General features: G+C 42.6%; 1 protein-coding gene across 1 annotated transcript in view; it reads right to left on the bottom strand.

Moving 5' to 3' along the window:
• Positions 1–11,208, bottom strand: part of RALB (RAS like proto-oncogene B) — a 31,152-nt gene extending 19,944 nt beyond the window's left edge. The window contains exon 1 of the mRNA XM_035128723.2: positions 11,040–11,208. The gene's annotated coding sequence lies outside the window, so the exon portion shown is untranslated. The remainder of the gene's footprint in view (positions 1–11,039) is intronic.
• Between the last annotated feature and the right edge of the window lie 13,709 nt (positions 11,209–24,917).

Below are 24,917 nucleotides of genomic sequence, written 5' to 3'. Positions count from 1 at the left end.
CATCTACAGGTTTACCACTCCCATCAGCCCATCACCCATTCCCCACCACCCTCTGTATATATATATATATATATATATATATATATATATATATATATGGGACTGACTTCTGTTTCAAGTGTATCTGAAGAAGTGTGCATGCACATGAAAGCTCATACCAAAATAAAAACTTAGTTGGTCTTTAAGGTGCTACTGAAGGAATTTTTTTATTAGAATGTAACCTACTGACCACAACTGAGGTCTGGAGTCTTTTCAGCTCCTGTGTAAACAGGCACAAGCACAATTGAGAAGTAATTAATCTGTGTGTAACATCAAAGCCTCTCTTTGGGTCAGCAAAACATTTTCCATTTGGTTTTGCTTTCCATCCTCTGTTCTCACGCTTTGTTCCAATGTGCTAACTTCTTCTGACAAGTACATCGGCATTCATTTTCTGATCAAAAAGTGAATGAAAAGGTCAGTTATGCCCAACAGTGAAATAGCATACTGAAAAATTGATAGGTCAGGAATCCAGACTGACTTGTTTCTACAATTTTGACACTGGCCAATGTCAACTGAGAATTCTGAGTGTGAGTGCTTGGGGGGACCGGCAGAATACAGGGGTTTTTGGGCGGGGTTTTGTTTTGTTTTTTGCCCTTTTGCAATTGGGAGGAACTTTGCTCGTTATGATTTACGGGGAAGGGAAGATAAGCTGGATCAAGGTTGCCATTTTTATATATATACTTTTTTAGTGTCCTGCTTTAACAGGAATTTGAAATGCAGAAAATTAAGCAGAATGAAACTGTGTTCCTGGAATGAAGCTAAGTGCGAGTGAGCTTCACTTCCTAAATTCTCTGTCAGGTTCCTGGTGGGGAACTATCTGCCCCTTTCTGGACGTTTTCTGTGTTTCCAATGTAGCGCAACAGTGCTGCACTGGGGCCACTTCCAGCCTGTCACTCTTTTGGGGTAGGATTCAATCACAAACTGGCAAATTCAGCTTGTGAAATCGGAGTTGATTTGGAGGTCTTGCCAGTGGAACCGGGGGCGGGGCTCACCACCCAAAGGGGTGTGGCATGCATTCTGGGGTGTGGCTTGCATTCTTGGGGCGGGACGCCCAGTGGGGGGGGCAGCCACGATGGCACCCCACTGGGATGATCGGGATCGTGCTGCTAGGGGTAGTGCACTCCCATCGCCCCCCTCTTCCTACACCCCTGGGTCTTGCACAGTGAACATCAAAAGATCAGACTTTTTGCAAAAAGGAAATTGACAGGAAAACGTCCATGAAAGTACTGTATGGGATAACATTTGCTTGGCTCAATGCCATCTAACCTTGCTGCAAACAAATCAGAACGAATGCTCAATAGATAACCAACACCATCTAAACTTCCCACAAATAAATTAGCATGACTGTTCAATAAACAGATCTGGAAGCGACCTGAGATCAGATGCAGAGATAGACTTCAAATGTATCAGTGGTTAAAATGCCTAGGAAAATTTCCAGCAAGCTCAGTTGAAACAGGAAGTGATGGTTTGGGGCTAAGTGAAAGTGCCTGTTCAAACTTCAGGTGAACATCCTCTCTGCCCGCATTTTGTGCATCAAATGCAGAGATAGAAAGCATCCACTTTTGTTTTTGTAACTAACAGGTGATTCAAGGTGGGAGTTTAGTTTGGAATTGGTGCTGTTCATGCACATGTTTTCTACAGCATCCACACAATGTCGCCATAGTTCAATCTGGGATTTGTGTTGGAAAACATTGGGGTTGGCTCTGCTCCAACCAGTATTTTCTTGGTTCCCCCACATTATATGTTTCCTTCAGATTGTAAACATTTTAGTATTTAGTTACTTTTTTGTGTTCAATGCCTTCCCCACATTAACTAAAAGCCTGCAGCCTAAGAAGAGTGCAGCCTAAGGAGAGAGTAGACAGGCTGTCATTCCTCCTCTTTCCCCTCCCCCACCTGTGCCGGGTTTTTTACATGGCCTTTCATAAATGAAGTATCTCTTGATTGCTTTTTTTGTGGGGTGAGGCACCCAGGCAGGTGCTGATTGCAGTAATCATGGCTTGTACGTGTCGGATTCAGCAGTTGTGCTTTACCTTTCCCAAAGGCTCTGAACATGCTGTTGCATCTTTTATTAGCAAGTGAGAGGATGCTTTTCTGGCATCAGCCATAATCCACTGAGTCTCTCTGGGCAGGTTTATAGCTGCTACTTTCCCACAAATTCCCCCAGAGATTTCCCATTCATCACAGGGCTGGGCAGCGGTGGGAGTTGCTGTTTGAACTTTCAGTTCACAGGAAAGTGGATTTTATAAAAACCAGCTCTGCTGTTGTTGCTCTTAGTTTATTAGGCTATATTTCAGTCATCCAATTAGTCTACAGCAGCCAATAGGGGCCCAAATTACCCATTCTCAAATTAAATTCATGAAATTTAATCAGATCCACATGTCCAGCCCACGTTCTAATCCGAGGGAAAGGCATCACAGCCACTTATAGATTATGGGTTGGAGTCTTTGCTGTTTTCATATGCATGCTAGAGAGATGCTTTCGTTCCAACCTTACCTGCCAATGGATACTTAATTCAAAGAATCATAGAGTTGGGAGAGACCACAAGGGCCATCCAGTCCAACCCCCTGCCAAGCAGGAAACACCATCAAAGCATTCTTGACATATGCCTATCAAGCCTCTGCTTAAAGACCTCCAAAGAAGGAGATTCAACCACACTCCTTGGCAGCAAATTCCACTGTCGAACAGCTCTTACTGTCAGGAAGTTCTTCCTAATGTTTAGGTGGGATCTTCTTTCTTGTACTGTAGTTTGAATCCATTGCTCCATGTCCGCTTCTCTGGAGCAGCAGAAAACAATCTTTCACCCTCCTCCATATGACATCCTTTCATATATTTGAACATGGCTATCATATCACCCCTTAACCTTCTCTTCTCCAGGCTAAACATACCCAGCTCCCTAAGCCGTTCCTCATAAGGCATTGTTTCCAGGCCTTTGACCATTTTGGTTGCCCTCTTCTGGACACATTCCAGCTTGTCAGTATCCTCCTTGAACTGTGGTGCCCAGAACTGGACACAGTACTCCAGGTGAGGTGTGACCAGAGCAGAATACAGTGGTACTATTACTTCCCTTGATCTAGATGCTATACTCTGATTGATGCAGCCCAGAATTGCATTGGCTTTTTTAGCTGCTGCATCACACTGTTGACTCAATCCAATTAATTGGATTGTGGGTGTTAAAGGTAGTTGGGCCCATAGGATCTTTGTGCGCAATGGAAAATGATAAGGGCATGTCTGCATTGGATTTGTATGGAGATCAGACATGTTCATGCAGCTCATACAGCCTTTACAAACTGCATGTACAATTGGCTGTGCGCAGATGGTGCTGTGTGCCCAACCCAGTTCATGCCACAATATATCTAAGCCTTTCTGTCTCTCACACACTTTCACTTTGTGTGATATTTCTTAAGACTGCTCAGCTTGACATTACCTTTTTATTTTATTTTATTTTTCAGTGCAAAAGTAATTGTTACTTGTAAATTCAGTCCACCAAATACAATCTGTATTCACTGTCATTTCCCTCATTTGATAAGAAATTGATTACATCACACATCCCATTTTCAATGTGTGTGTGTATGTAGTTTTGGGGTGGAATAACATACTGACTACATAATTTACATGATTACTTACATAATTTTGCTGCAGTGGAAAGTGAAACGAGTAACTTAGTTCTTTGGCAGAAAGTGAACTGTAGCAGAGCACAAATAATGCTGTGTGTGATGAATACAGGGGGGAACAGGGGAACAGGGATCCCTTCTTGTGTCCTTGCATGCAAGTCACAATTTCCAACTCTATGAAAGATGGTGCTACAGGGGTAATTTCTGGCAGGAGAAGCAATACGTGAGCTCTTTTCCTGAGTCTCAGATCTCCAAGGTGACCCAGATTTTTATCTTCTGATACCCTGCTGCCTCCATTGTCCAGGCTTCCTACAGACAAGTCAGCGCCGCCCCAGCTGTTGATCATGCAAGTCAGTGGCATGCAACCTGTGCCCTCAACCCAGTTTCAAAAGTTCTCTGCAAGTGATCTTACAAGAGAAATTTGTCTCTCCCTTGTCGGCCTACTAGGAAAAGATGGGGAGAGGGAAGGGAATAATAGAGAGAGTGTGGGGACAGATAGACAGAAAGAGGTGGCAGAGAGAGAAAGAAAAAGCAACAAACCTATCTCATTTGGGCTTTAGTCCTGGCTGTCATTTATCTATAGAAGTATTTCTGCACCACCATATCATAAAATATCAAAGCAGTGTACATTGTAAAACATCATTAAAAAAAATTAAAATGCAGATAACCGTTTAAGTGACTGGCTAATCAAAAATTAAACAGCTGTGAAGGCCTGTCAGTGCAAAAAAGTTTTGAAGAGATGCTTGAAAGTCAAAAGCAGGGATGCCTACCACCAGCATGTGACCCCCACCCCACCCCACAGATAGCCCTGGAGGGTATGAGGTCTTCAATTGGAAAAGGGTTGCCCACTTCTGATTTAGGTGTTGCCCGTGTATACACATATCTGCATGATGTGGTAATCAAACAAAAGGAACTGCAGCCTGTCAAGGAAACAGGAAACAGAAAGAGAGGAACCACTTTTTCCCCCAACTTTCCTGAGGCCAAATTTCTTTTACTGACCCTGACACGCTTCTTCCAAAACTATTGTTATCAAACTGATACGGAAGTTGGCAGGAAGTCCAGCTATCTCTTATGCAGATATGTTCAAGTCCGCTACACCAGTGTTTTTCAACCTTTTTTGGGCAAAGGCACACTTGTTTCATGAAAAAAATCACGAGGCACACCACCATTAGAAAATGTTAAAAAAATTAACTCTGTGCCTATATTGACTATATATAAATCGAATTTTTCAATTTTTCCCACGGCACACCAGGCAACATCTCGCGGCACACTAGTGTGCCGCGGAACAGTGGTTGAAAAACACTGCGCTACACACCCATGTAAAGCAGCAAAAATGGAAATGGAGGCTCATTGTCTGATCTGATAAATTGTAGAAAAAAATATAACTGGGTAAGACATCTGTCCCTCCACCCGAGCTGCCTTTTCCCATTCCCCAAAATGTTTCTGGGCAGCAGGGCATCTTTTGGAATGAAGCTTGAAAAGTGTATTACTGGACTTGATTTGAGGCTGCATTTACAGGATTCACCCCTGGAAACTGTTCTGAATGCCAGGACTTTGGTTGGCAAGATGGGAAGTTCTAATAAAGAAGGGAGCTTCTGAAGGCCTGATTCCCTTGCTACAGACCAATCACAGTCTGGCCCAGTTCAGACATTGCTACAAATAATAGTTTATCGTGATGGGAAGGAACTGCAGTGAGCTTTGGGCGTGTATATTTCCTCTCTCCTCCTCTGGAACAACCTCAAGGAGAAATCACTTCTGCTTTTCACGAATTGCAGTTCAGTGTTTAATCTTAACCATGGTTTATTGAAAGAAACCAGCTTCACAACCCCATGGCCTGAGGACGGCTTGTTTCAAACAAACCACAATTAAGTTTAACTGATTAGTTGGGTTCAGATAAAATAATACACCACAATTAATTAAAAAAAATAAAGCAAATGTCCATGATTCCCTTGTGGCTGTCCTGGAACAGGAAGCTTGTAAACCCAAGGCCCGCTGCAGTTTGTGCGTATGACAATGAACCACGAGTTGCTCAGACATCCAAATAATCTCTCCACCCCACTCCCGCTCTCTCATTTCATGCATATTCTCTTTATTTAGAAATTAACCCATGACATACATTTCATAACCTCCACCCCGTATTGAAAGTTGTGCTAGAAACTTGCTAGGATTGCTGTTTTAAGCAGCTGGTTTCTAGACACACCACCCTTTTCCCTTTACAGAAGCTCTGCGTACATAGAAATGCAGACCTGTACCTGCTGAATCTCTGCCTGTTACTCAGCAGATACAGGCCTGCCTTTTACGTACACCAGATGGGAATAGTGCATTAATGATTCCCAGCTGAACTTTTAACAGCTGGGTGGAATTCTCACCTATCATACTACAGTATATGCCCCAAACGGCATCTATTCAAGATGAGAAAAAAATGCATTGTGATGATATCAGGACACGGGGTTAGTTTATTAAGGTGTGAGCAGAGAATGCTATATTGCAATGTGTCTGCTACCACGACGCATGAGAAACCAGAGTAACTGCAAAACCAGGAATTCCATGTTCACGTAGGTAAGAAAATCAAAATCCCAAGATAAACAAAGTTGTATCAGAATGGACAATCTGGGTAGCCATTCTGGAATTACTATGTGCAAAGAAGGCTTTGGTACAGTTTGGGGTTTATTTTTCTCTTTTAGACATACCTTAAAGGAAATTACAATCATTTCCCTTCCATCAAGAGTTAACTCAGCTCTGTTGATGGATTAAGCAAGCTTTCTCAGCAATTGCCACTGAGCAACAGGAAATGTACTCTCCCTGGGTTTATTAACCATTCCTTGCTTAGCTCTACTGGAATGGTGTCTGCAGAATGAATGATTACGTTCTTTGTTCCTAACAGAGTATTTGGACTTAGATGGGTAGATAGTTTTAGGCTTGCTATTCCCTGGAAGACTCCACTGTGGCTGTTTGTGTAAATATTTTAAAGGGCATATATTATATAACAGAAAAGCTGGAATTTTCCTCCTCTATTTGTGGGCAAAACTGGGTGTCTACTGAGGAAAGAAGTCTGTCTCAGATCCACATAAGGGCAGTGTTAAATCCATGAATCAGCATGCAGTATCCCTAAGTTGTTCCTTAGGGAACAACAGAGACACATCGGGTATCAAAGAATCAGCTTGTTATTTTACCATTTTAAAGGCATAAACGCTCCAAACTGTACAGATGACTTTAGTCCTACCAATGCAAATTAATTCTGTGTATGAAACATTACAGGGTCAGGGAAGCATGGAAAACAGGAACATTCCAGCTGATGAAAGGGTGTCTCCCCTCCTGATTTCGCAGAGGGGAGAAAAGGAACTCATGTGGGTGCTCTGCTCTGAAGAAATCCCATCTGCATGAACAGAAGAGTGCTCAAATTGTGTTAAAGTGTTACTTCTGCATGAAGTAACATTTGCACCTACATCCTTGGATTTAAAGAGGAATCACACTCAAATACAGGGTTCTCTCCCTACCCCACATCGAGATCTTTTTTTAAATTATTGACTTCCCACCCCTTTTTCCATGGAGTTGTTGTCTCTCCCATTCTGCTGCACCCTATCTTCTATCTATTAAATCATAATCACAGTATTATTCAAAGTCAGAGTTCTCATGGGCGGGAAGGAATTTCAGGAAGTATAGCATTTTCATCTGCCAAGATCCATACGCAACTATTTAAAGGACAGGAGACTGCTTTCCTTTGGATCTGGTGACTCAGCAACAAGGTAAGTTTCTCCTTATGGAGTGCTTACTATCCCACTTATAAGTCATGCAAGATATTTAATATTTCATAGGCCATGAGTGGAGAAAGTTCTTTAAAAACAGAAAAGAGTGCTTGTTTCTGCAACATTAAGTGGTTTTGTTTTGTTTTTGGTGTTTTTTAAAGGAAGATCCAGGATGAGTAAAACAGATTGATGAGTTCTTTCCAGGAAAGGCGGGTTCTTTCCAAGGGTGACAGGAAGAAAGCAAAATTGCTTACTGTATTATGTGCTATCAGAAAAGCAAATTCTCTCCACCCTTCCCTTGTATTTGACTTTTTATGCACAGTGCCAGAAGTGCCTTTATTTGCAGTAGGCTACCTAGTCCAAGCACAACAATCTATTTGCTACCCTAAAAATAGTTCCTTGTTCTCACTGGGGAGGCAAAACTGCAACATTACAGTATAAATGCAGGTGCAGCATGACGTAATCAAAGGGTTCACTATACCCCTCCCACAAACCCTTCCACACAGTAAACCAACACGCCAAACAAAGGATCCAATCTAGCATTCTCCCCAGTGTACTAGTTTGCAATTTTCTTTGTATTGCTTTTCCTGTGGGGCAGCATTCAGTCACACTAGCCTATCCCCACAGGGGTGCAGTTGGGTAATTTCACACTATGGACTTACAGTGGTGGTGGTGGTTTCTATCTGCATTACTTTCTGCATTTTCCATTCCGCCTTGGTGAAACCCCACCTGCAATACTGAGTCCAGTTCTGGGCACCACAATTTGAGAAGGATATTGACAAAGGATGTGCAAAGGATGACAAAGGGTCTGGAAACCAGGACTTGCAAAGAATGGTTGAGGGAATCGGGTACGGTATGTTGAGCCTGGATAAGGGATGACAGAAAGTTGATATGATAGCCATCTTCAACTATCTGAATGGCTGTCACATGGAAGATGGAGGAAGACTATTTTCTGCTGTTCCACATGGTAGGACCCAAACCAATGGACTCAAGTTACAAGAATGGAGATTCTGACTAAACATTGGGAAGAATGTCCTGGTGGTTAAGAGCTATTTTATAGTGGAATGAACCATCTTGGGAAGTGGTAGAATCTTCTTCGCTGGAGGTTTTTAAACAGAGGTTGGATGGCCATCCTTTGGGTATTCTTTAGCTGTGATTCCTGCATTGCAGGAGGTTGGACTAGATGACCCTTGATGTACCTTCTAAATTTACACTTCTATGGTAAGCCAGTCCTGCAGCATTTGGGGACCATTCTGCTCATCCTGGCTGGGTGGGGTCATCGCCTTCTGCCCCAAAGTCCTGCCCTGACAGCATCTCTCCCCCCCCCACTTAAGTCTGTTGAATTATGTACTTAGAATGTGCCACACATACAACCTGGCAGCTACCTAGTTATTCTTAGATTAGAGTACAATATTATACCCACCCTCACTCCACACAGCTCCCCAAACCAGAACTTTTTTGTCCTTGTGCCAAGGCGTGTCAGCAATTCACAACTGAGGCATTTACTCGGCCTCTGTGCTTTAAAGATGAGTTGAGACTGACAGAAAACCATTTTGAATAACGTGTTTTGTTTCGCTCTGGTAAGCTTAGTTGACTTATCAGTTCCACGAAAGATGCTATGTGAGAAGAGGGACCCATCAGAGCACTTTAGTCATGTTCTCATTGGAATCCTTAATCACTTAGCATGAAACGGTTTGTTCCTGAATCAGCAGAAAGAGCAGTGTGTTGACACAACTGCTGATAGGAAACTCCACTAATGATTATGAGCACCAGACAGCACACTAAATCATCTGGCACAGTTCCTTTGGCTGGAGCTGTACAATGAAACTAGGAGATATTTAGCACCATCATTGGAATGTACATCCCATTTATTTCAGTAGGTGAAATCCAATGTAGCATGAGAGAGTTTCTGCTCATAGAATGGGGCTTCTCCTTCCCTTACACCCCTGTGTGTCCCTTCAAAATTTGCTCCAGAGGTTTGGGGGACCCTCCAGGTTTGGGTGGGCATGGGGAGCATGGGGGGGGGAAGACAAACCAGAAATCCTGTTGTGTAAGCAGATTCCTGTTGAGAAAGCAGGCAGTCTAAATTCAGCTCTCAGTATTTTGCAGAAATTTGTAATTTTAAAAAATTCTCATGAAAATTCAGCAGCATGTTTGTGTAATTTTCTCCTAATAAACACATTTTATTTACATTTTATTGACCAATGTACACATTTTTGTAAGCAATTTCTCCTATCATAATGCATTTTTTGTATGTTATTTTCACCAATGCCTTCATTTTTATACACAATTTCTCCTGATAGGTGCAATTTTGCAAACACTGGATAGAGAACTGCATTGCAAAATTCAGATAAGTGCAATTTTTAGGAGCACAGCTGTGTTTTGGTTCACATATTGTTTCAAAAAGTGCAGATTTGATACATTCAGCTTTAAATATGAACTGAATGAAATATATCCTCCATCTTTACTCCTAAGTAGAAGAATCCTGTCCATGGTTACTTGGAAGTAAATTCCACAATGTTCAATGGAATTTACTCCCATATAAGTGTGCACAGAATAGAACAGGCATCCCCAAACTTTGGCCCTCCAGATGTTTTGGACTACAATTCCCATCATCCCTGACCACTAGTCCTGTTAGCTAGGGATCATGGGAGTTGTAGGCCAAAACATCTGGAGGGCCGCAGTTTGGGGATGCCTGGAATAGAAGCATTGAGCCAATACATACATAGAGATAGTTCCAGAGTAATCATGCAGTTATGTACATATTTCTTCAGAGATAAGTCACATTGAGTTCCATGGGGCTTACCCTCAGATAAACGGGTATAGGATTGCAGCAATAGTTAGTTGCACTAAGACCACAATGCTTACATGGGAGCAAGTCCTATTTAACATAGTTGAATTTCCTTCTGATTTAATATGCCTAGGATTGCATTGTAAGTTCCTTTTGGAATTAATGGAATCTAAGCCATGATTAACATGTCAGGCTGATATCTTTGGGATGCAATCACAATTAGATTAGATCAAACCCACTGTGTTTACTGCACTAATGAAAGAAAGTCTAGTACACAGATGGGAATGTTGGGTCCTGAGCATTAGTGGTTTCATTGATCCTACAAAATGAAAAACGTGCCATTTTACTGAACCAACTAATTTTTTGAAATACTTGCAACCAAATGTGTAACAAGCTCTTTAGAATGCTGTCTCGAAATCTAGGCGCTGACGCTGAATTACATTGTGGATATTTGTGAGGATTTTTTGAATTTGTGTCAAAGCCATATTGCACAATCTTAGGTTGTGTTCATTTTCCCCCAATATGTGATAGAGCTTTTCTGAGTGAAAATTTCTGACTTCTAGTCTACTTTGCTAGATATTTTCAACGAGGATCCCCCCCCTGCAAACAACAACCCAGAGAGACAGAGACCGTGAGAGACAGAGACACACAGAGAGAGCACTGAACACATCTTAAGGGATCCAAGATTTAGAACTATACATGTGTGTGTTTTAATTAAAAATGATGTTTTCAGCATACCGAACAACCTTCTTGAGTTCACAATTGAGACAATATTCCATGTTTGCAACACACATTTGAATTTCTAAACTCCTTCCTTATGGACTCAAAGCATACTACGTTGGCTGTACTCACCGTGCTTGGGATTCTTCCTTCCTTTGAACTGTGGTGAATTCAGATTCCTTGAATCAAATTCTTCAGGACTGAATGAAACAGGCAAAAGCCACACTTAAATTGTCTTATGTTCAGAACAGAGCAGTTCACTTGTTTAGTATGGCTAGGCTTTCGGTAAGAGTTTCAAAGACAGGCAGGGAATGGGGAGGGCACAGGATATTACATCATGCACCCTGGGTGTGTGTGTGTGGGGGGGTTGTTGTTTGTTTTTAAAGGAAACTAGCAGAGATAACGAAAGGTTAGTTTTTGAGAATCAGGGAGTGGATCTTATCACAAACATTCTCCACATTGTTCCATCTGCCATAGAAATAGGAGAGAGGTCATTCAACATTTGTTGGAGGCAATAATTTGGAAGTAATTTTAAATATAAGGGAAGTCCATAAGGGTACGTCATTGCCCCCAAGAGTCGTGCTTTTGTTGCTGAAACCTTTGGATCGTGTGTTGACTTCCTCTTTCCCAGAAAGCTGGATAATTATGATCATAGGAGAAAGTCTCCAAGAAAAAGCTGCTGAGTATGTGAACATGCTTAAGAACACAAAACTGAGAGATGCAATTTGCTCCACTGAACTGAAAACAAGAGCTCCCCCTGCCCGCCCCATCCTCAACTGTTCAGAGTCAAATGATCTGGTGTGCCATTTTGGGGAGCCATTTACCAAGGTTTGTCTAGCTATTCAAAGTGGGGCTTTAATGGAAAGTGGCTTCAGTGTTAGCTGTGAATGGAGATTAACCTCAACTAATGCAAACCTTGCCTAACCTCAATACCCATGGGTGGGTGGGTGGGTGGGTGGGTGAGGAGAACTCCTAAACTGCATCACCATAGCTGTCAAGTTTTCCCTTTTCTCGCGAGGAAGCCTATTCAGCCTAATGGAATTTCCCTTTTTAAAAAGGGAGAACTTGACAGCTATGAGCATCACGCTTGGTTACTGCTGTTGATGCAGCTTGATCAATGGGCACCCCAAATCCCAGCTATGTTCCTAGAGCAGCTTTCTCCAACTTAGTACCACCCAGATGTTGGACTACCATTCCCATAAAACCTGAGCACTGGCCATGCCTGAGTGCTGCTTCCTCTTCCTCTGATGGCCTCAGCAGGGGCAGCTGGTAGCCAGAGGGAGGGGAGCTCTGTATAGGCATGTTGAAGGGATGCCTGAGACTGCCTCTGTGCTCTCTCTCTCTCTCTTCTCTCTCTCTCTCTCTGCCTTTCCCATCCTTGGGTCCCCAGATGTTCTTGAACTACAGTTTCCACAATCCCTGACCACTGGCCACAATGGGATTTGTAGTCCAACAACATCTAGGAACCCAAGGTTGAGAAAAGATGCTCGGAACAAATTCACTTTAATAAAAACAAACTCGAAAACAGACTTCTTGCATTTTGGGAAGTGTCGGTGTCATGGGCTGAAAAGTGTGAGATAAATATTACTGGGAAGACGTGTGAACACCTCACAAGCGAATCAGAATGGATGCAGGCGAATGTCCATTGTCATATAACCACACTGTAAACAACTCAAAACACATACCCAAGACAGTCCATATTCTAACCACCATGTCAGCTTTGTGCAAGCAAATCAGGATGAATCCTCAGTAAACAGGTTATCCGGTGGAGCTCTGAGTTCTGCTTCCTCTTGCTCCCGTTACCTCAGCAATGACTGTTGTTTTCTTGCCAATGCCAAAGTACACTGCATCTCCTACAGCTGGGGGACGTTGACTTAAATGGCATTAGTATGACTCACCTCACCACCCATTGGGCATGCTGAATCAGCCATTTATTGTGCAGAAAAATTCCAAAGCATTGAATATAAACCAGAATAACCATGGAAAATGACAAATCCCACACACAGACAGCAAACATTAGTTACCTCTGCAGCTCATGCCTGCTGGAGAGGCCACATCACTGAGAAGGGAATCTATTTTGCACACTGTGATCTGCCCAAACATACACTTGATGTACAAAAGTACCGTTCTTGCTTACAAGGAGGACCAAGTTCAATGAAGTTCTCCTCTCCTTTCCAGAGGAGAAGTCACTCTTCCTATAGTAGAAAGAGGATTTGTGAACAGCAGCAAATGACTTTCATGCAACTGGAAACATTCATATTAATAAAAACAGTTCAGGAGCACATAATTCTCTTTAAACAAGAATCTTGTTTCTTAAAACCCTTTTTTCCTGCTCAAATAGTACAGGAGTTTAAATGCCTCAAAGGTTTGTTAAACAGTCATGGGAATGTGGCCTGGGGCACTGCAGGATCTCAGCAAGGTAGAAATTGGGCATGTGGCAAACCCTTACTGAGTCTGACACAAAGTCTGCAAACATATCATGCATTTAAAGCACAGGACTTCCCCTGGGAATCCTGGGAGCTGTAGTTTGTTGAAGGTTCTGGGATTCTTTGGGGGAAGCTATGTGTACAGTCATACCTCAGGTTACAGACGCTTTGGGTTGTGCATTTTCGGGTTGCACACTGCGCCGAACCCCGGAAGTACCCGAACAGGTTACTTCTGGGTCTTGGCGCTCACACATGCGCAAAAGCACTAAATCGTGCTTTGCGCAGAAGTGCCGAATTTTGGCCCGCACGTGCACAGACGCAGTGCTGCGGGTTGCGAACGCTGTGGGTTGCGAACGTGCCTCCTGCACGGATCATGTTCGCAACCCGAGCGTCCACTGTATAGTGCATACACAATCCAAGTCTTAGTTCAAATGTTGCGTAGTAAACTCTGCATAGTAGAAATAAAATGTGAGTGCCCTTTCCTGCTGTCAAACACTTAAAGTAACATGATGTGGAAATCTGCTCTGTATACCCAGCTACCCACCTCGTCCCTCCCTTACAAAAATAAAGGTGGCACGAGATTGTACAAATTGGCTGGCCAAGCGTACTGCCCTTTTGTGTGGAGCATTTCATTGTACATCACTTTGATTGTGGGGTGAAAAAGTGCCACTGGGACAATCCTATATCACAGGAAGACGGAGCTGTCCCAAGACCTTTTGACACTTGAGTTGTATAAAAAATGGCGCCTCCGCTCCTTTCCCCTCCCCATCATGGAAGAAGCAGTGGGGGAAGATCTACATCAGGAACAAGGGGGCGAGCAGAAAGATCAACACTGCAATCTGCTGACCTGGTGAATTCTGCTGCCTGAGGCAGTTGCCTCACCTTGCCTCTTGGGTTTTCTGCTCCTGTAGGAAGAGGACTCTTATCATGATAATGAATAGGTAATCATCATTTTAGTGGGCCCTAAACTTCACAGTGAAAAGTAAAATTTCATGTGTGGGAAGAGGCTGCTCAAGTTGTGGAGAGTAGGATTTTTAACCATATGGGGTTAAAAATGGAGAACCATATGTAGGAGTAGGATTTTTACAGCAGATCTTTTCCACTATCTCTTTTTACTGGTTTTTAGAAGTCTGGGATTGATTGATTGATTTTATATACCACCCTATACCCGCAGGTCTCAGGGCAGTTTATAGAATACTCATCACCTACTTGCATAGTATATTTAAGCAGGAACTGCACGTACACTAAGAAAAACTATTTATACTTTAAAAGAGAGTGTCTTGTGTGGTTTTTATAAGAGGGGAAAAGAGAAGTAATTAAAGAGTCAAACGACCCAGGGCTGTCCTCTGCATACTCTGCAAATGGGAACTAAAGTCTAATTCCCACAATTTGACCAATAATATTTTAAGCATTAAGGCCAGGAATCACCAGTGTGGTGCCCTCCCAGATGTTGGACTCCGAATCCCATCAGCTCCAGCCAGCATGGCCAATGGTTAGGGGTGCTGGGAGTTGGAGTTCAATGAGATCTAAAAGGCCACAGATTTCCTATCCCTGTTTTCCAGTTGATTCAAGTCCCCATCTCCGGGATTCATATAAGTACTGTAGCTTGCTATGCTGACATTCACCTCATGCAATTCCGCTACCCCAAATCCATCACTTCTTCCCAGCAATGCTTTTTTGTAGAAACTCACATCAACCTCTCACTCCAGTTTCCGATGCTGATTCAGCAGACTCTAGCATTGTGGCCTCAAGCTTCCTGAAAGCCATTTAAAACACACTGTGAACTGTGGCGAATTAAACACAATGAGAGGGGGATGATTTTTTTTTTAAGGTTCAGTTTATGCTTATCAGAGTTTGTTCATATGCTGGCAAATTATTTTTATCTCCTACTGCACAGTAATACCCAGGACTTTATAACATGACAGAAATCCCTGTTGCCAGGGAACATTAACTGTGATCAAAATAACTTGCATCTGAGTAGCATGATAAGTTCCCCAAATAACTTTGAAGCTGAATACTGCTAATATATGTACCTGACTACCTACATAAAAGGGTGGGCACTTTTGAACGCTCTTACTGCAGCACAGATCCATCACCTTGGACACTTGAAAACCCCAATTCCAATTTTGCCCACCGTCTAGTTCATCTGAAGTAGCAGGTGTAGCATAGTGCTTAATGTTTTATGTGGTACTAGCGGGACCCAACCACACATTGCTGTGGCCCAGTCAGGGCCCCCGTACCCCAGTGGAGGACGGTAGGATACCCCTCCCTCTGTTGTCCCCGGGGAGTGTTGGCCCCTCCCCCTGTATCTCCATACCTTGGCCCCCACCCTTGGAAAAGGAACTGTCTGAGTCATGTATTATAGTCATTGGCCAATAGATGGTGCTTTGTGGAGCTCCTTAAAATTGGCTTTTACCTGCCTCAGGTGTGACATCCGTCTAAGCAAACTGTATAAGATCCTTCGCGTATTCGCATGTGATGTTGTGTTAAAATTTCAATGCAATTGGTCAAGCGGTTTCGGTGAAAAATGGAGACATGCAAACATGGTCGGTTTACATTTTTATGGATTTATAGATGATAGATAGATAGATAGATAGATTTTTTTACAATTGTGACATACAAGCAGATATAACAATGTGATGGGTAATGTCAAGGCAAGGAAAGCATCTCAGCATGTCTTGAATTGGAGTTCACAACCACCAAATAGCATTGACCTCCCACTTCATACAGATCAGCTTACCAGCATCTGCTGGGTAAGGGTGCTGTGATTAAAGATTCCTTCCACTGTGGTGATTTGTTTCTTCTGTCACTGGATTTTGGAACAGCTAGAAATAGCATAAAACTTTTAGTTGGGGACAGGGAGCAAGAGTCAGGAAGTTCCTTTGCAGCTGGCCCCATCCAATCAAGCTCTCTTCTGTTCCGCCAATCTATCTGCCTGCAGCAAACTTCCTCTCTGAGTCAAGGTCTGACCTCTTTAGGACTCCCTAGCACAGGGCTCAGTGGAGCAAAGAGCTGTTTCTGTGTTTTCTTCTCCAAAATAATTGCCCAGCATAGGCTCGTTTCCTTTATGGCACACAGACACAAGTGGATTAGGAAGGAAATAAGCTGGACAAAAGCTGCTTCCTCATTATTAGAGCCCTCTAGGCAACATTTCAAGGAACTTGTTGCAAAGAAAAGTGGACATTTTTCTGGAAAAGGTTGAGAGAAGCGTTTCTGCCTCATGATGGGGAACTAGGGACTAGAAAGTGATTATTGGAATTAGCCACTTGTAATTGTTATATTTAAAAAACCCACTAAGATCATGGCCACTGGTCCCATCACCTCCTGGCAAACAGAAAGGGAAGAAATGGAGGCAGTGAGAGATTTTACTTTCTTGGGTTCTATGATCACTGCAGATGGTGACAGCAGTCACGAAATTAAAAGATGCCTGCTTCTTGGAAGAAAAGCTATGACAAACCTAGACAGCATCTTAAAAAGCAGAGATATCACCTTGCCAACAAAGGTCCATATAGTTAAAGCTATGGTTTTCCCAGTAGTGATGTATGGAAGTGAGAGCTGGACCATAAAGAAGGCTGATCACCGAAGAATTGGTGCTTTTGAATTATGGTGCTGGAGGAGACTCTTGAGAGTCCCATGGACTGCAAGAAGATCAAACCTATCCATTCTGAAGGAAATCAGCCCTGAGTGCTCACTGGAAGGACAGATCGTGAAGCTGAGGCTCCAGTACTTTGGCCACCTCATGAGAAGAGAAGAATCCTTGGAAAAGACCCTGATGTTGGGAAAGATGGAGGGCACAAGGAGATGGGGACAACAGAGGACGAGATGTTTGGACAGTGTTCTCGAAGCTACGAACATGAGTTTGACCAAACTGTGGGAGGCAGTGGAAGACAGGAGTGCCTGGCGTGCTATGGCCCATGGGGTCACGAAGAGTCAGACACGACTAAACAACAACAACAACAACAACTGTTATATTACACAGGGTTCAGTGGGAAGTAGGACAATAAATGGGGGTGGGGTATCAGTGCTGGATTACCAAATAGGCAGAGTAGGCACTGGCCTATGGGCCTCATGCCTTTTAGGGACCCCGTGACAACGGATCAAAATAATATTGATTTGATCTTGAAATAAAATTACAATAAATCTTTTTTTAGTTCAGTGTTATTGCACTAGAGTGTGCACATGAGAAACATCCAAATAAGAAGCTATCTATGAGTGTGTCATAAGTTCCCACTGACTCCAGATCCTAGTAGAATATTCACGAGTAGCTGAGTAAAAGCTTTGAGATAATTTGCAAGGGGGAGGCCAAGATTTTGACTGCCTAGGGGTCTCCACAGGGTTTAACCCAGCACTGTGGGGTATGCTTGCTCACTTGAGTGCACCCTGATGTACATGTGCACGAATGCTTTTCCTGGTTACCAAACATTTAACCAGTGCATGAGTGTGGTGGGGCTGGTTGTGTTGGCAGGGTGGCCGGCTGATCCAAAGCAGGCCTGCGGCCACCTCACTCATGCCTTTTCAGCGTACAGAGGCACATCTGATCCTATCTCACTGCGGCTCAAAATGTATATATTATTGTTGTTTGTTGTTCAGTTGTCTTAGTCGTGCTCGACTCTCCGTGACCCCATGAACCAGAGCATGCCTTGGAAACGCTCACTTTCTTCTCAAAGCTTCTCCTTTTTTATGTCCATGGAGTTTTCTTGGCAAAATACTGGAGTGGTTTGCCAGTTCCTTCTCCAGTTATATATCATTTGCCACTGTGTATTTCAGATATACAAATATTTAAACCAGGGGTGTGAAATCAGAGGCCTGTGGGCCACATGTTCCCCTCGAGGCATCTCTTTGGCACTCAGGACCCTCCTGAACCTTACACCTTACACCCTCCTGGCATGTTTTTGCCTGGAATAGAATAATGTTCTGAACTTCAGTTAATAGCTCTGTACACACTTCTGAGGTATCATAAGCCTAAATAGAAATTAGTGATCTAATCCCAGAGTTTAATGGGTTGCCATCCATCTAGAATTACCTGGACATATATGGAATACTCCGGCTGCAAGCAGTGTCCAGGCGGAAATTGGCTAGATGTCTGGGAAAATCCAGATGTATGGCAACCCATGTAGGCAGTGTTGTTGTTGTTGTTGTTGTTGTTGTTGTTGTTGTTGTTTTAGATCCTCCATCCCAACCCCCTATGGTTAACAACAGGATACTACTACCAGGTGGTGTGACAACTGGGCATGCTGTGTGTTGTTGGACGGGCTGACAGCAGGGAGCTTGCAGGCCCTCTGCTGGAAGTTGAAAATACAGGTTTCAGATGTTTCATAAACATCATCAAAGCTGTGGCACAAGTGCTATGATTTTTGTTCTTGATAGCATCAGCTGCTCACTGTCACTTTCAAGTTGTCCCTGATTATCATATGCACATTGATTCTCAAGCTTTTAAAAATCAGGCCCCTCTTGTAAACTTACTCCATCTAGGCCCCACAAACTGGCACCAAACATTTGTTCTCTATGCAAGCCTAGGAATTGGAGGTCCTTGCACATAATAGTGTGCATGAAGGCTGCTAAAGCCTGCAAGAATCCTAAGATTAAGGCACTGGTTTTAGAAGTTGAAGGAACTGAACATCTGTGTCTTCTAGCACAGAAAAACATAATTTCAATAAAACAGCTGTTTCCATGAACTCTTCCCCCCACTCCCCTAATAAGCTGGGATAATAGGACAGTGAGGAAAGAGCACATACCCTACCCTCAAATTCAGTGTTAATCATTGAGGTAATCTGAGTTACTATGAGGCTTCAAATACGAAGCCATTAAGAGAAGGTCTCCTTACATGATCGGTGAGCTTCTAGTAATGGTACTATTGAAGGGGCTTCCTGAAGAAACCTTTGTCTACATGACCAGGAATGAGAACTAACTCAGGGGTGAGGAGCCTGGAAGCCTGCAGGTGTTGTTGGACTTCCATCTTCCATCAACTTCCATCAACTCCATACTGTATGGCCAATGGTCAGGGATGATGGAAATTGTAGTTCATAACCTTGGGGTATCTTGGGTTCTCCACCCTGATCTAAATGATCCAAATGTGAGTGAGGCTGATTGTGTGCACCTTTTCCGCTAAGTGGTCCTCACTAGAATAATGTTTGAAGGCAGCACAGAGATTCATAAACACTGGGTCAATATTGCCCCCAGTGTGGTCATAAAATGCTTGTTGTAGGTATACTGCCAGGAGCAATTGTTTGGAACAAAATTTATAGCAGGTTAAGGTGAGAATGTGATTCCCAACATCAAGAAGTAAGATAGATAAGTGCATTTCAATTGTAAAATTCTAGTGTTGTATATTTTGCTTCAGTATAATATTTGAGAGACCCTATTCTAGTGAGAGGGACGCGGGTGGCGCCGTGGGTTAAACCTAGGTCTTGCCGATCAGAAGATCGGCGGTTCGATCCCCGCGACGGGGTGAGCTCCCGTTGCTCGGTCCCAGCTCCTGCCAACCTAGCAGTTCGAAAGCTTGCCAAAGTGCAAATAGATAAATAGGTACCACTACAGCGGGAAGGTAAACGGCATTTCCGTGTGCTGTTCTGGTTCGCCAGAAGCGGCTTTGTCATGCTGGCCACATGACCTGGAAGCTGTATGCCGGCTCCCTCGGCCAATAACGCGAGATGAGCAGCGCAACCCCAGAGTCGGTCACGACTGGACCTAATGGTCAGGGGTCCCTTTACCTATTCTAGTGAGAAAAGGGGTAAGAAGCCATTCACAGCCATTGGAAATAATAAATATGAATGGTATAAATCTGTGCCATAATAAAAACAAAAAATTAGGTGGCAGTAATCATTTATTCCTTTTTTAAAACAGCCTTCTATGTTGTTGTTGCTGACTTTAATCTGCTTTAATTTCAGCCCCACATGGTGTCAGTAGTGTTTCCCTTTGTAGTTACGTATAGAAGCATGTAAACACAAGAGTGATTAATGGATTAGTTCGGCTTGATTGCTTACAGATTAAATAATTTCATGCAGCGATCTCATTTTAGTCTTCCACATTCATTTTACTTCAGAGCTGAAATTCAATTACTCAGAGCTCTAAGGCCACAGCTACAAGATAATCCTTGCAGAGCTGAGAGATGCCTCACAGCATTCCAGTAGAAGCAACAACAATATTTTTTTAAAAGGGTGAGTGGGTGGGTCTAAGTAAATCCACTCAGAAATCCAAGTAAATCTGAAACCACTCAGCCTTGCTTGGGAGAATCAGATTTATAACATGTAAACAACTGATGTTAGTTTACTGCTAAATTTCAGAGCAATCCAAATTTTGGAAATCAGCCATCATTATAAACTTCCCTTTGTTTTGAAATGGGAGAATTAAGTGGAATGCATTTTCAAGAGTAGGATAATGGAAAAAAAATAGAGAGAAAGAATGAGAAATGGGGAAAGGGTGTGGGGCAGACAGAACATGCATAGGCCTCTGTGCTTAAACATATTTCTGCTAAATTAAATTGTAGGTATCAGAAACCTCACATTTGTTGCAACTTCTTTTCCACTGAGTTACAACCTGTCCTCTTAAGAATTGATCAATATGAGAAAAGCAAGAGGACTGCCAATGCTGAAATACTATCTTCTTCAATATGGAAAAACTGAAAGTTCATATTTAGAAAGCTCCTAAATTGCCCTTCAGGGAATTTGTGTCCCTCCAGGACTTGGACTCCAACTGCCATCAGCCACAGCCGGTATGGCCAATGGCCAGAGATGATGAGTGTTACATACCCTGCAACATTTCTCCAATGAAATAGGGACATCCTAAGGAAAAAGCGGGACATTCCGGGATCAAATCAGAAACTGGGATGGCTTCTCTAAATCAGGGACGTCCCTGGAAAATAGGGGCACTTGGAGGGTTTGGTGTTAAGAGTCCAACAACATCTGTCAGAGCCACATATTCCCAAACCTAGGATATCTGTGGTTCATATGGACCAGGTTTTCCTGAATGTCTTCAGACCACACCTGAAAAAAATGAGCAGGGGACTTCAGGACATGATTCAGAATTCAAGCAACACTGCAATTGTAAATATTGCCTTAGCATATTAGGAGGCAAATTCAATTCTGCTTGAAGCAGCTCTTAAGATTATATGATCCAATAAGCAGAGATACCAATCGAGCCTATACAGCTGACATGCTTCAAATACAAATCTCTTGAGTTTTTCAAGAGTTGCCGGACTGGCACGCAACAACATTAAACCATAGGCTGTGGTTTAATGATCGTGAGCACTTTACTCTTCCTAGAAGCTTGACTGTTCAACCAGGAAGCAAGCCAGAGTCTGGCTTGTCTTAACATGTGAATCAGGGCTTGTGGTTTTCTTCTCTCCAAACAAACAACGAGGGGAACCCAAGGTTTGTTCTTACCATATTACTCATGGTTTGTTTGGAGGAAGCAGATCATAAGCCTAGATTCACATGTCATGACTAGCTTATTTCTGGCTTGTTTTCTCCCTCATGTGGTAGCACAGTCAGGCCTGGGGGAGAAGCAAAGTCCTTGTGAGTGTTAAAGCATTGCTGATTTTAAATAAGGATTTAATGTTGCATGCGATGGGCCAATGTCAGATCCATGTGGGGAAAGGGGCTGCTTCTAAGGAAATATTAATTGATTTCCAGGCCAACCCAGAAGCCATTAGGTTTGGGGTCTTAGGGAAATTCAGATAAAGTAATGCTAACTTTTCCAAATAAGTTAATTGTGACATTTCTATCTTTGCCCATTCAGTCACCTCCATCAGAAGAAAAGCATGAAAAAGCATTATGGTACTTGATAATTATGAAGGCAAGAGCTTCCAGGTTCCACTGGGAATTGTATATTTTAAAATGAATGTGTAGCGTTCTTTCAGGTCCCCAAAAGGATTTATGAAACAGGACATCAATTTTCTTAAAATAAAATTGAGGGACATGGGCAGGGAGATCTCTAAGAATATAAATGACCCATTCATTTTCAAGATACCAATTCTACTCTATAAACTCAGGGCAAGTGCAGATAGATCTTTTCCAAATCTGTTCTTATATGGAAATGTACTATATGATTAACAGCCTTGGGAGCTTTCCTTTGTAAGTGTTTTACATAGTCATTTGAAATGTTAAACACTTTTTCACCCAAATGCAAAATAAAACTGAATTTGCTAACCAGAGAAGCAGCAGATGTATCCCAGTTTATTTTACAGCCAGTGAGATTCTCAGCATCTCATATTGCATTTAATCAGGGCTGGGAGAGATATTTAAAGATATGAAAGCAACAAAAAAGCATCATTACATAAAACAGGAACTTGAACATATGGGTTGACATCCAGCCACTTGACGTTGCTCAACTGTCATGGAGGGGCTTTATTACTGTCACCCCTTTAAGCAATAGAGGACCACCTTTTGAAACACTGAAGATTGGGGGGCCATTCCAGGGTGGTCCTTTGTAAGGAATGAGGGAGTGCTATTGGAAGGAACTTTTCCATGTTTCTGCTCAGTGTGAATGTGAGTGTTTTTCATTCATGCATGGCAGGGTTTGAATCTTCCAAATCTTAACTCCTTCAGTATCTGCTGTATGCCAGATTGCACATACTAGAAGATCTGGAATCAGAAGAAATGATTGGCAGCCTTGGCTTATGTCCCCAGCCAACTTAATAAGATCCAAAATAGATTCCATGCTGACAGTTTTGGAACTGGATGGAAATACCGTAACTAAATCCATTATGTTAAGTCCAGAGATAGCATGTATGCTGAGAATGTGTGATACATCCCAAGCAGTCAAATGCGTTCTCTGCAGGGGAAGTGTCAGCACCTTATCACTACAGCAAAGACCTCAATAAACTGCCTTAAATTGTCAAGTTCCTGCCTTGAAGGACAAAATCCACTGGGCTGGGTATAGCAGACCTAGGATTCCTAGGGTTTGAAAAGTTCTCTTTTAGTTGAAATATACATTCTAGGTCCAGTACGGTATTTGCTTCAGGATCAATTAATGTGAACTTTTATTCATGTGTTTATTTACAATAATTTATAAATGGCTCAATGGTTAGAAAAACACACAACTCTACATACTATAAAATTCAAAAATAATAAACAATATAATTAAAACAATAATACAACACTAACCTGGTAAAATTACAGTATAAAAGCATGTAAAAACCAAAAAACAGGATTAATTCAAACAAATAAAAGCAGTGTTTGGTATTATGGATCAGGGAAGGCCGGGAGGGAAAGAAGTCTTTACAAGAAAAACTTCTGGTACAATGAAGGGGCTCAATGATGAGTCACAAAGGCCTGGAATTGGATCTCATTTCTGCCTATCTAACTCAAGAGAATGCCTTGGCGGTTCTGTTCTCTGTTCTGCTCCTTCTTCCCTGCCCCACATATGTAGGGTACAGTTCCCAACCCTATTCCAGTGTTTTTCCCCTCTTCCACTTCTAGGCCAGGTGCCCCCACCCCACCCTCAATGTAATCCAGTTGGGAACTCTAGCAAGGGCATAAGAAATCACTTTGGACATGGAAATGAATGGAGTGCTGGAAGGGTGAGAAGTGTGTTTAGGAAAAAGGAAACGCTTTCCCAGCTAAAATCTGGATTGAAGACAGAACTTGACAAATAAATTGTGTGTAAAATAAAAGGTTGGAAAGGTCTGTTCTTGATGTGAAGAGGATCCTGTGAGGAGTCAAACAAGCAAGACTCGTGTGGAACTCTTCTGCACATATTGGTATTCAGACTTACTGCCTCTGATAGTGGAGGCAATATAATAACCACTGTGAAAACCTTAAATGGCTAAAGAAAAGATGCCTCCCTACAACAATCAGGTAGAGAGACTGCAGTAAGGAGCCTACCGTAACAGCTGCTAACATTTTCCTTACAGGAGTCATTTCTTAGCAAGCTGGCTATTGATTGCTCCACAGTCTCCAGAACCTTGTACTTTGCTGTCTTCCTGCTTTCGATGCCCTTTGTTCTTTAGATCTCAGCCTGGAAGCTGTTAACCATCAGCGCTTACTGTCAGGCTACAGCACACCCTGATTATAAATCTGTAAGTTATCCCTCTTCTTCCTTTTCTTGCTTGTTTTCTGACCCTCATCCTTTCCCTGCTATTTATAGGACTAATCTTCCACACATTGGAAACTGCTATTGGAAACTGACAATAGCTACCCCACCTTCAAAAACTGAATACTTTTTTTAAAAAGAGGGGTGCTAATTGGGAGATATGCATCATCCCTCTTTCACCTGTGGGAAACATATTTTGTAAGGATATGTCTTTTAAAATTATGTATTTGCATACAGCCTGGGAAGTAAAATCAGTCTCATACCACTTAGTTTTCGTATTTTGGAATTCATTTGACTATTCCCTTGCTGCTTGTGCTATGTTTTGTTTGTCTTTTCTTTTATGATTGATCCTTTAAGGCAGTGATTTTCAACCAGTGTGCTGTGGCACCATGGGGTGCCTTGAATGATAGTTGGGGTGCCGTGGGCAACACTGGTCTCTGTCCCTCTTTCTTTCTTTCTTTCCCTCCCTCCCTCCCTCTGATGCCCTCTTGCGTCTCTGCCTCCCAAAGGCTTGCACAGCTGTTTATTGCAGCAACCCTGGCTATGAACTCCA

This window comes from Zootoca vivipara, chromosome 1 (genome assembly GCF_963506605.1).
Source record: "Zootoca vivipara chromosome 1, rZooViv1.1, whole genome shotgun sequence".
Taxonomy (NCBI): Eukaryota; Metazoa; Chordata; class Lepidosauria; order Squamata; family Lacertidae; genus Zootoca; species Zootoca vivipara.
This window is presented reverse-complemented; position numbering and strand designations above follow the sequence as displayed.